Source organism: Tiliqua scincoides, chromosome 1 (assembly GCF_035046505.1).
Source record: "Tiliqua scincoides isolate rTilSci1 chromosome 1, rTilSci1.hap2, whole genome shotgun sequence".
In the NCBI taxonomy this organism is placed as follows: domain Eukaryota; kingdom Metazoa; phylum Chordata; class Lepidosauria; order Squamata; family Scincidae; genus Tiliqua; species Tiliqua scincoides.
This window is the reverse complement of record NC_089821.1, coordinates 258,586,465-258,598,785: the sequence shown is the minus strand read 5'-3', so window position 1 is coordinate 258,598,785 and position 12,321 is coordinate 258,586,465.

The following is a 12,321-nucleotide window of genomic DNA, read 5'->3' as shown; positions in this document are numbered from 1 at the left end:
CAGTGGTTCCCAACCTTTTTTCATTCACATACTCCTTGGCAACCAATTTCCATAAATTGTACCCCTCCCATTAGCTAAATGTTGGTAATTAATATGAATAATATAAGTCTTCTCTATATGACTACCCATAATTTATGTATTCATCACAGAATTTTCTCTTTTTATCTGTTTGAAGAACTGAAGACTCTGCCTTTTCACTGTTTTGCACAGAAGCTCCTGAGAAATTCTTGGTGACTGAACACTTTCCATATTATGTTTCAGCTTTTTTACTGTGCTGGTTTTCAATCACTGATTCATACATAAATTGATCACCAAAAACTAGCTATTGGTGGGGCTTTCACAGCCAACTAGCTACTCCCCTTCCTGTCTTGCTGGCCCTGCAAGGCATTCTGGAGCACTTCCTGCCTTTTTCTATCATTATTCAATTCTCTTTCAAGTACCCCTAAAGGTGCTGTCAAATGCCCCTATGGGCACATATACCCCAGGTTGGGAACCACTGGTATGTTGTTTATAGTGCACTTTGATAGTGTTTACAAAAAGTTGCAAAGACCAGAATTTTAAGAGTTAAAGAATAAAAATGTATCATATGATATTTTACTATATCAGTACAATCTCTATACAGTTCTTAGGTAACAATTACTGGTAGGTTATTTTTCAGGACCTAGCCTCAGGTAAAATCTGACAAAACTATAGTCAGACCCTCCCCATAAGTTTAAACCCACCCACCCACCCACACCGACTTATCCAAGGATAATAGAAAATTCCATGATTTTGGGTTCAAAACCTGCCCTTGACTTATCTGTGAGATCAACTTATAGGCGAGTGTCTGCAGTAGTTTGAAAAAAGGCTTCAGCAGGGTAAAAAAAAATTGGTAACAAATCAAATCAAAACTAGAAAACGACCCTTGGAAAAACAGACAGTCTGAGATCTAGAATATATTTTCTAAAAAGACTGTCTAATTTTAGAGTTGAGGAGGAGACATCTCAAATGTCAGGCCACCATAGTTCCACTGTTAATTTGCTGTCTTTATAACCAAATGCTTAACTATGCCTTCCACACTTAATTTTTATTATTTAATAACTTCTTAAGTAAAAAAGGAGGGAGAAAACGTACACACAAATGTAATTACCCCAATGCAATTAAGATATATTGAGTGATCTGGAACAAAAGGATTCTGCTAAACCATAAGCTACAAGCTCAGCGCAGACTGCATTTTCATTAAATGGGTTGTAACACAACTGAGAGAAACTGTAAATTTTAACATACAACAAAAAGAAAGAAGCCTAACAATGTCCCATTGTATGTGATCTTTCTTATTTCTTCTACAGAAGCCCAGGGACTATTCAACAGAAAAAAATAATCCCCTTTGTTTTTTAAAAGCAGGATAATTTAGGAATGCAAAATCTTCCTCAATTCCATCTCAACACATACCCCTTAACCCCAATTCACTAAGAACATCAATACTGGCTTTATTTTAACCCCACAGGCAAAGGCTGTCAGCTTTATTGAAAGGCACACAAAGGGCAGGGCTGAGAATACTCAGATCCCAAGACTATACAGCACAGTAGATGAACTGAAATCAAACATGCACTCCCAGGAGTTGAAATTGACTGACAGTTTCCTTTGTAAATGGTTGCAGAGCAAGGACCAGACTACTAACCATGGAAGACTGGAAAGAGAGAGTGTAATGTTGTCATTATAAGGAGAAGACAAGTATACTTGGCTCTGTTAGGAGCTGAAGTGAATCATAACAGTTAATTTTCCTGACTGACAGCCAGTGTGCTAGAGTGGTTAGAGTCCTGGACTTGGGACCAGGAAAGCCCAGATTCAAATCCCTCCTCCACATGAAGCTTACAGGGTGACTTCAGGTGAGTCACTGCCACTATCTCAAGTACCTACCTTACAGGATTGTTGCAGGGATAAAATGAGGAGGGGAACACCACCCTGAACTCCTTGCAGTTAATCAATACGAAAAAAGCAATAAAGCAAATGAGATAGCTTAAATTATTGGATTATTGATTTCCACATACTGTACCTAACTACTGATGGAAAAGTTTTAAATTACAATATAGTTAAGGAGATCACTGCCTCCTTACCTTGATCTGAAGCACTTCCAGTTTCTTTGTGTGTCTCACTAACCCACAGAAGAGCCTCCCATGGAGTTCATGGCTAAACAGATATTTGAGCCTCAAACCACCTCCATAATTCACTCAGGGTGCAATCCTAACCCCTTATGTCAGTGCATTCCATTACTGGCATAGTGGTGCCAATGGAACATGCGCTGCATCCTGAAGTTGGGAGGCACTCACGGAGGCCTCCTCAAAGTAAGGGAATGTTTGTTCCCTTACCTCAGAGCCACTTTGCCCTTATGTTGATGCTGGAAACACCGACATAAGGGGTTAAGATTGCACCCTCAGCCACATGACTCACACTCTCCTTTCTGTCACATCTAAGAAACAAATGGGAAAAGCCTAAGTATAAAGAACCGGGTGTACACATCCTCTGTGATCTAGTTCACTATCTAGCTGCTGCTCAAAAAAAGTACATAGCTATGAAGGTTTTGGAATTTTAGGGCTTATTCTGAGTATTTGAACATCAGTTATGAGTCCAGCATGGGATCATGTGGAGTTCTGAACTGTAACAACCAATAACAAGTCAAACATTTGCATTTTTGAATCATTTCAGTCTTTTCAGTAGAATTGTATGAACCTGAATTCCATTCCAACCTCATTCCACAGGATTCGTGGAATGACTGTGTTTTATGCTATTCAAAAGAGAGGCTGAAGCAAAAGCTTTGTGGTATACAGTACTATCTCAGAAAAGAGACACAAGTCAGCAATGTTCCAGTTCGCAGCTCAGTCTTAAGGCCAAACTACATGTTAAGTTAGTAGACAAAATTTGAGTGAATCAGGACTAAATAGCAGCTACAGAGATAGGGTTGGAGTCTATGCATATTGGGATCATGGGATGCTACAATCTCAAATTTCAACTACAGCTATTATCTAGTAGATAAAAGTTAAGCATATCAGGGCAACTATGCATTTAATGAAACAAGTAGCCTAGTGTCTAAGGGACAAGCTATACCAGTAACTAGAAACTCATTCTACCTTTTTTGTATTGGATATATCAAATACATTCTAAAAACTCAAGATAGTTGAAATCTTACTCTATTCTTATGCATTCATTGACTTTGGCTCCCATATACAAACAGGTGTGCCAAATGATAATATTTAGCATTTCTATAGCACTCAAAAATGTTCAATGCACCCTATGCAATTTTTTTATCATCCTTACAGCAACCCTATAAGGAGGTCAGTATTATCATCCTCATTTGGAAGGTGGAGGCTGAGAAACACTGGCTTGTCTAAGACCATCTAGTAAGTTTGTGATAGACAAAGAATTTGTGCCAAGGACTTGAAGATTTGTAGTTCAACAGCACAAACTCATACACATTTACTTGGGATTAAATGCACATAAGATTGCAGCCTCAGCCTCTTAGCTACTATACAAGTTCATGTAACATGCAAGATGTCCACAATTCCTGTGGTATAACTAACATGCAAGATCAGTTCTGCATTAACATTTTACTCTGCAAAACAGAAATGCTTTCCTTTCTCTATAATTAAATCCATGACACTTCACAAAGAATATATACCATTTGTCACACCATACACAGAGGTATACGCTATAGTTAAAGAGCCAACAACAACATTTCATTATCAAGCTCCTTTTCAGGTACTCATAACTTTGACAAATTGCATCCATATGGTCTGAAATTCTGTGTACTTGATTTTCTGCCTAGAGGCAACTTTATGACTTTGAGCATAACCCATTCTGCCATTTCTGAGTTTGTGCATGTAAGAAATATGGTCTGACAAACTCTGCTCAAAAAATTAGCTATCTAAAAAAATGATTCACCATTTTCCTTCCTTCAAATCACAATCGCCATTGAAAAGTTCTGAGGATGCAAGAGCAAAGCAAACATGAATGAATGAAGGCAGCTTGTCCTCCATTATTTCACACCCAAAACTAGGACCGAGATAAAAGAAAATGGGACATTTTGTGAATGTTTTCAGCAGCATTAAAAATACCCCCCCCCCTTTTCTGGCATTTTTTTTTTTAAAGTCACAGTGAAAAGTATTCAATTGGTGAGAATTAGTGAGAAGTATTCAATTGGTGAGAATTGGTGAGAAGTATTCAAGGTGATCAGTAGAGAAATCAATGAACTTATCTAAATGGACCTTCATGTGCCTTTTGCAGCAGCATTAGCACATAGGCTACATAGTTAAAATACATAATTACTTTATTGCATGCAATATGTGAGTCTCCGATTGGCTGGGATCAACTGAGGGGGAATGAAATAAAGGTCAAATATAGTATTAAAGTGGCATGGGAGAGAGTAGAGAGGAAACAGCTTCACATTGTGGGGGTTTAGTTGGTAAACATACCAGAAACAGGCAATCAAACTAAAATTGAAGTAGCATACAAGATTGGGACAGTGGATGTTTCAGATAATCAAATATTTGCTGAAAAGGATGGGTCAGAGTAATTATAGCATTACAATGACATTTGGTCTTCAGTGAATTTTTTCAACCTTATTTGGCAAACATTAAAACTAACTAGGGTTTTTCATATGAACATTTTGTGACTTTGTATGACAATCTCAACAATTCTATCCCTGAAATCCTTATAAATTATAACAGTTTGCCCGTTCTTATTTTGCACTTTAACCACATAATCCATTGCTCTCTCCAGAGTTTTACCTTTTGGGGCTGGGGTGCAGGAGTCAGTTTGCGTGTTGACAACTCTTCATTTTTTTGCAGAGTTACAAACAGACAGGGTGTGACAAAGAATTTGATTTGAATCAGTCCAAAAATTTAGGAGCCAGATTAATTTTTTAGCTTTCAGGGCTTCAGGCTTTTATACAAGCTTCCCCCAAACACTCACATGCCACCAGTGAATGGTATAAATTAGATTTTACATATAAACAAGTATTTAAAAAGCACATTTCCAACCCCTGTGTTAAGAAAGCTTGGCAAAAAGATCTAAAGGCTTTGATTCAAAAATGAAGAGAAAAGTTACATCTTATTTTAAGTTAAAATTTATGGCACTAACAGCACAATCCTAGAAGTCCCATCATTGTCAATGAGGCTTAGTCACAGGAAAGTGTTACAGAATGGCGGCCTCAGGCCACCATTTCATAAACAAATATGTGGGAATAAGTCCCATTGAACTCAATGGGCTTACATCTAAGTAGATATATGCCAAAAAATCAAGTTCTTTTCCCCTTCCCAGTTGCTTTCTGGGTTATGGGGGATGGGAAGAGAGAGAGAGAGAACCCTACCAACTGGGTCTGCTGGAGAAAGGAGAGGGTGCATGCTCCATATGACAACCACCTAAGTAAGAAAGAATACACCATAAGCCCCCTTCCCTCCTGTCCCTTTCCCAACCCAGCTGTTCTTTTGGCTGTCCTTCTTTGCTTGCTGTGGCTTCCACTGCCACCTTCCTCACCTGACACAAACAAGGAGATCCAACAAGGAGATCCAATCTCAGCAGCTACCGCACTAGACAGCAATGGCTCCCCCCCCCCAGTTTTATAGTCAACCCCAAGTATCATGAGGCAATTTTGAGTTGCCATGGCAACCTGATGCCCAGAAATTGTTGAGCCCGGCAAACCGTTACCAAGAAAAAGTGGCATGATAAAGCTGAAAGTTTTTCCGCAGGAGGTTGCCTTCTCTCCCCACACTGCCATTTTCAAGGGAACACAAAGCAGAAGAATGCTGAGCTTAGCTATCTACAGATCAGTCTTTTTCGACAAGGCAAACAAATGACATTAGAAGTTGGGTGAAACATGTAACAAAGTTGGAATCCAGGCATCTCAATACTAACTCACACATTTGCTTTAAATCAAGTCTAACTGGTTTTCCCACAAATTTATAAATTCAAGTAAGTGTGCTAGAGACTGTAGCCCCATGCCCCAACCTGAAGAATAATTTACTTGGAATTTGTGCTCCTTCTGATCTTGATGGAGCTTTCTTCCAAGCAAGCATACTTAGGATTACAGCCTAAAAGAAAGAGACCAATTTTAATACACACAGTGTAGTACAGATAAATCTGTTCTGGAATTTTAATTTGTAGCTAGTTGTTACTTTTATATAATTAAGTACCAATTGGCTAGCAAGCCCAAGACAGTTATGAACCTTTGCCCAAAGTGTGAAATACAAATCCATCACTCTATTAAATTTTGCTTTCTTAAGCATATCTTCTCCACTTAATATCATTTATATTCTCACAACAATGTGTGTTCAATTAGGGATCAGAGTGACTCTCCTGGGAAATTTTGCGAATATCATCAAGACCTTTTACAGTTCCCTTAAAATTTCTTCAGATATTTTGCTGCATAAAGATGCTAAACTTTATTTCAAAGCTTGCTGTGAGCCATATTTTGGTGGCTTACACTAATAGTGAGAGATAGAGTATGCAATGCTTTGTGTGAAGGTCACATGCCTATACTATTTGCTGTTTATGACTTTAAAGGGGTCCAACACTGTCAAGTCACCAATTCCATTGACAGGTATGCACTATGTAGCAACATTTTGGCCAACAATGGACCAGATATATGATGGTGGTCCCACTAAACTCACTGGATGAGCATCCTTCCCTCCATCCTTGCTAGCTCAGCCAGCTAACTGGTTCTTCTGTTCTAATGTGCTTTCTGTTCATCTTTTTGCTGCCCTCCTCCTGCTTTCTTGATCTGCTTTCAAGATCTGGGGCACTACACAGCTGCCACAAGGCATTCTGGGGTGTGGCCTGGTGGCCATTCACGGTTGTCTGAGCAACAATAGATGTGCCTAACAACAGGGTTTGCAGAACATACCCCTGTTGCACATACCTGTACCTTATAGGGATAAGTACTGAAGACTAGATGCAACTGTCATTAAATGTGCATTTATTGTCAGATCTTAAAATCAAGCTGTTGTGTGACACACCACACTACATCAAGCCACATATACCAATGAAGTTAGCTGATTCACAGCCCAGTCCAATTTTCCAGTGCCAGTGCTGCTCTGCCTATGGGGTATGCACTACTTCCTGTGTTGGGGGTGCAGTCACAGAGCCCTCCTTAAGGTTTGGGAACATTTGTTCCCTTACCCGGGGGACTGCATTGCAGTTGCACCGGTGCTGGAAAGTTGGATAGGATTGCTGGAAAGTTGCACCGGTGCTGGAAAGTTGGCTGTCAGTCTTCCTCAAAATGGTGTAGGATAGGGGTGTCAAACACTCTCCTTGTGCAATTATTACCATCATTTCACACATTCAAGTATGAATACTTTTGTTCTCTTTGAAACATCACAGAGATTTTCTAGCATGGGGAAAGTGGGGTCCAGGAGCATAGGTCAAGTTTGAAAATAGTCAATCACCTGGTCCCCTGAGGAGAGTAAGCACTGCCCCCAAGCAGCCAAGGTGGTTGAGCCAGACTCCTCCTCTACCACCACCACCACACATCTCTGGCTCTTTAAAACAATTCATTGGCTCAGTCAGGAGCTTGGACTCACCCCACTTTCTGAATCAGAAGTTTCCTGTTTTGCTTTGCAAAGCACTCTGCTGCTAACTTCCACCTAAATGGACATCCAGTAGATTAAGGTAACTCAGAGTCAGCAGATTTGTCTGTGTTCTGGGAGTTCAGTCTTGGTCTTAGAGAAGAGCTCTTACCTCTTATTTACTTTTCCCTTGCCTCAAGGCTGAATTGCAGAGAAAGGTACGAGGTGAACTCTAATGAGCTGTTTGCACTAACCGCAGCTGCCTTAAGAGAAACAGGCAGTTGGCTTCTTTCAAGTCTTTGCTATTCCCCTGTGGTATCTCCTGTGCTAGCAAACAGGCACTGCTTGTGTACGAAGCACAGGGACCTACACAAGACTTCCTACAGTGAGCAAAAAAGACAACGAATGCTCAGAGAATATCCATTATTTTACATGTTCTTGGGTAGAGCTTGGGCAGGGCCAGCCCAAGACCTCGAGGCATCCTTCCAAGTGCTGCCTTCCCCCTTATCTGGTGACGTGCCAGCCACCAGTCCCCTCACTCTCTGGACTGGAAAAGAGTTAAATGGAAGAAGTAGTGAATGGTGAATGGTGAACAAGAGTGTCACAAAGGTACATAGGTATACAAATTTTTTACAGGTTAGTAACTTTAGTGAACTTCTCCACAAAACTATGGGGTGGCGGGTGGTAAAAAACAGTAGCCCCAGAACCACCAGATAATCTTAAGAGAAGAGCAGTTTCTTAAGTCACTGCCATTACACTTAAAAATATCTGGTTCACATGTTACAAACTGCATTCAACATATTGACACAAATTCAAAATGCAGAATGTTAGCTAGAAAATCACTTCTGAAAGCCATCGTGGATTTGGAAAGGTTTATTCCTGCTTCAGTTATCTGAAGAGAGCCTTTAGTATGTCACTCCTACATAAAACAGCCAGTTCTATACCTCCTAATTCAAACTTCTATTTTCTGAAGGCACACAAAATTGAGCATAAAGAGGAATAATTGCCCTAAACTTAGAGGACAAAAACATCACACAGCAGGGTTCATTTTCCTGTACGTTTGCAAGGATCCAAACTGTAAATCCTAGTGAATTGGGTTGGGCTTATTCACAGAGAAGTCCTTTGAAGATTTCACAAAGGCAAATCTTAAATTATTAAAAAATAGAAAGCAGAGACATGATTTACAAGTCCAACGTTCTTACCCAAGCAGTACTGTGTTGTGATATCATGTGATTCCTATAAATAATCAGATCAGAAAACCTCAACTCCAAAAATCTAATAAAATTCACACAGCTTTCCTGTTAAGGGAAAAGAGCTTTCCACCTGGAAAGATAATCTGGGAGCAGAGATTTAGAATACAGTCTTGCATTCTAAGGCATCACAGAGCTTCCAAAGTACAGTGGGAAAGGAGGGATAGGGGGAGTAGAGAGAAGAGATAAGCTACACATGCATGTTTAATTTTCCACAAAAAGAAGATTATATAAACAGCTTTACTTCAAAAGCACTTCTATTACCACCAAACGGGCCATCAAAAGGAAGAAGAAATCCTCCAGACAAGAGGTACTGCAACCCTTAAATTACTTTAACAGCTGCCAACACAGAAAGTACACTATTATGGTCATTCCATGGTCATATGGAATGACCAAGTGAAGCCTTCATCAACTTAGCTCATAATTAAGGCTAGCATGTAGGTAGTTGCATCTTTATCAGGACAATTATCTTGCAAAATAATTTGTCCCAAATGACAGCACATCATTCTCAGGAACATGAATTCAAGATAATAGAAACATCAAGGATTAAGCAACATCGACTAGAAAGCTCAAAGGAACACACTCATCACCATGTACTGGCATCCAATAAGGTTTAGGACTAATAAGCAATAAACGCATCATAAGAACATAAGAACAGCCCCACTGGATCAGGCCATAGGCCCATCTAGTCCAGCTTCCTGTATCTCACAGCGGCCCACCAAATGCCCCAGGGAGCACACCAGATAACAAGAGACCTCATTCTGGTGCCCTCCCTTGCAACTGGCATTCTGCCATAGCCCATTTCTAAAATCAGGAGGTTGCACATACACATCATGGCTTGTAACCCATAATGGATTTTTCCTCCAGAAACTTGTCTAATCCCCTTTTAAAGGCATCCAAGCCAGATGCCATCACCACATCCTGCGGCAAGGAGTTCCACAGACCAACCACATGCTGAGTAAAGAAATATTTTCTTTTGTCTATCCTAACCCTCCCAACACTCAATTTTAGTGGATGTCCCCCTGGTTCTGGTGTTATGTGAGAGTATGTAAAGAGTATGTTATGTAAAGAGCATCTCTCTATCCACTTTATCCTTCCCATGCATAATTTTGTATGTCTCCATCATGTTCCCCCTCAGGCGTCTGTTTTCTAGGCTGAAGAGGCCCAAACGCCATAGGCTTTCCTCATAAGGAAGGTGCCCCAGCCCAGTAATCATCTTAGTCACTCTCTTTTGCACCTTTTCCATTTCCAGCAGCATAAATAAATAAACAAATATAAGGAAACAGCCTGACCATGAATGATCTATATAGGTTCAGCTGTAGGAATAGCCTGATTCTCAGTGGGTTACTTACCCAGATCAGCATAAATCAATACAACAGTTTAATAAAAGCTTCAGATTATCACTGCAGACCCTGTGTGCTTGCAATGACCAAACTAACCGAGTTATTAGGAGAAGATAGTAAAGCAAGCAACATCGAAACTATAATTACATACATGGCCTTAACAGAAGAGTTTTGACATATTAACTCAAAAAAAGGCCTTATTACCCATGAGACCAGAAAATAATGAGCCATCATGGGATTTTTAAGATTTTGGCTACATTCCAGACTCATCCCTGGAACCCTGCCCTTTTGTTGGTTGGTCACAAACTCCACCAGTGGTGTTAGGACACTTCTACATCACTAGGCATTTGGGGCTTAAGCCATTTCTGTTGCATATACACAACAGGGACCAAACATGTATACATGTGGGCTGGATAAAAATGGGTTAATGTAGGAAGTTCCTGTACCTCTCCAATTTTACCCTTTTCATGCATTTTCCATTGGAAAGGAATTATTTTAAATAAAAACCTTAATGGCCCCTTCTGACATTACCTTTGCACTATGCAGGCTGCTGAAGCGCTTGGCCTTCCCACACTAATGGTAGAAGACTGACATTTTCCAGGAAGAGCTGGCAATGCAGCTTCTTCCCAAGGTCACGGTTTCTCACACAACAGAGAGTGTACTGATACCTACTGATGACCTTGACAGATACCAGGCTTCTTTCCAACACTGGAGCTACAGAAGGAAGCATGAATTTTCCCGCCACTAGGTTGCTAAGACAAACAGCCCAGCCTCCTGCAGTTTCTTCCAGTTTCAAATAAATCCTGAAATGTTGATTTGAGACTGGCTATTCAACACACTTGGGATGGGGTAGACTTTAATAATCAAATCCGCAACTTGGGAGTGCTCTTGGATGGCTAGGCATCAGCAGCAATAGCCAAAGAGACTCTCATACAGCTTTAGGCGTTGCACCATCTTTACCTGGAGAAGGATCTGGTCAGCATCACACATGCCTCAGTTGCTTTCTGGTAAGATTACTGCAGTACAGTCTATATGGGGCTGCCATTGTACAGCCCATTCCATCACTACCACCCCTACTGACTGATATAAAACACTTCCATATTTAAATGAGCAGAAGGTCTGGTCTAAAGGGTACAGCCGCCATTAAGCCTGAAGATAACATCCAAAGGTCGCCTGTTTGAGATCACCGAAAGCTTCTGTCAGAGGTTAGACCTTGAGAAGCGACTGTCAAGCTGAGCTGAAATATTCCACCTGCTCTTCGGTGTGAGCAAAGAAATAATCTTGGCTACCCTTTAGTGAGAGAAAAGGAGCTGTTTATCAGCCAGTGTGGGAGGCAACCGCGGCCAACACTGATACCAGACTGTGAAAAGAGCGATCTGGAATGTTGTTTGGTTCTTGAAAGATAGAACTTCTGTTACCGTAAAAACACACCCCTCAGGGGTTTAGAGAAAGCCTGCCTATGTGAGCCACCTTGTATTAAAGTTAGAGTAATTCAATGACCAAGAAACGTGGTTTATAAATACTGCCGCAAACAGTACAGCAGGAGGAGAGAAAAGTCTTTTCCTATTAGAATGAGTCACATTTAAGCCCACAGAAATCAAAGAGTAGGCATGTCTAATACTGCATGGAGTCAGGATATAAACCGCAAAACACAAAGTCATTTGTTCCCTGGGGAGTCTTACTACCAGGTTAAAACACATCCTCACCTTTGCAATGTTGGCAAGTGCCTTTGTTGATGACTGGTCCAAAAGCCGTATGTATTTATGGAGGAGATGCAAAGGCTTGAGATAGGACCTGAGGCTGTCTGTTCTGCATGAGCAGAATATACCATCAAAATGCACTGAACAGCAGCCCTATGCACCTTCTTTTAAGCATTCACTCATCCCTGAAACCCTGTGCTGCAGTTTTGTTTTTGTTTTGTTTTTTTTTTGGGGGGGGGGAGTATGAACATTAAACAAGTTATAAAAACAAAAAGGTGTATTTCACAGAGAAATCATATAAGAAATAATTAACTTTAATGTCACTGGTTATTATAATCAAGATGGTTGTAAAAAAAAAAAAAACTTCAGTGTTCTGATGTGCCACTTCCTTGCAGGCTTCCTGTTGTAAACTGAAGTAATGGAAGTCCTTGAAAAATGAGTCATCTCAAACAAAACCTAATCAGCAAGATAATCATTAACTAAGAATTGG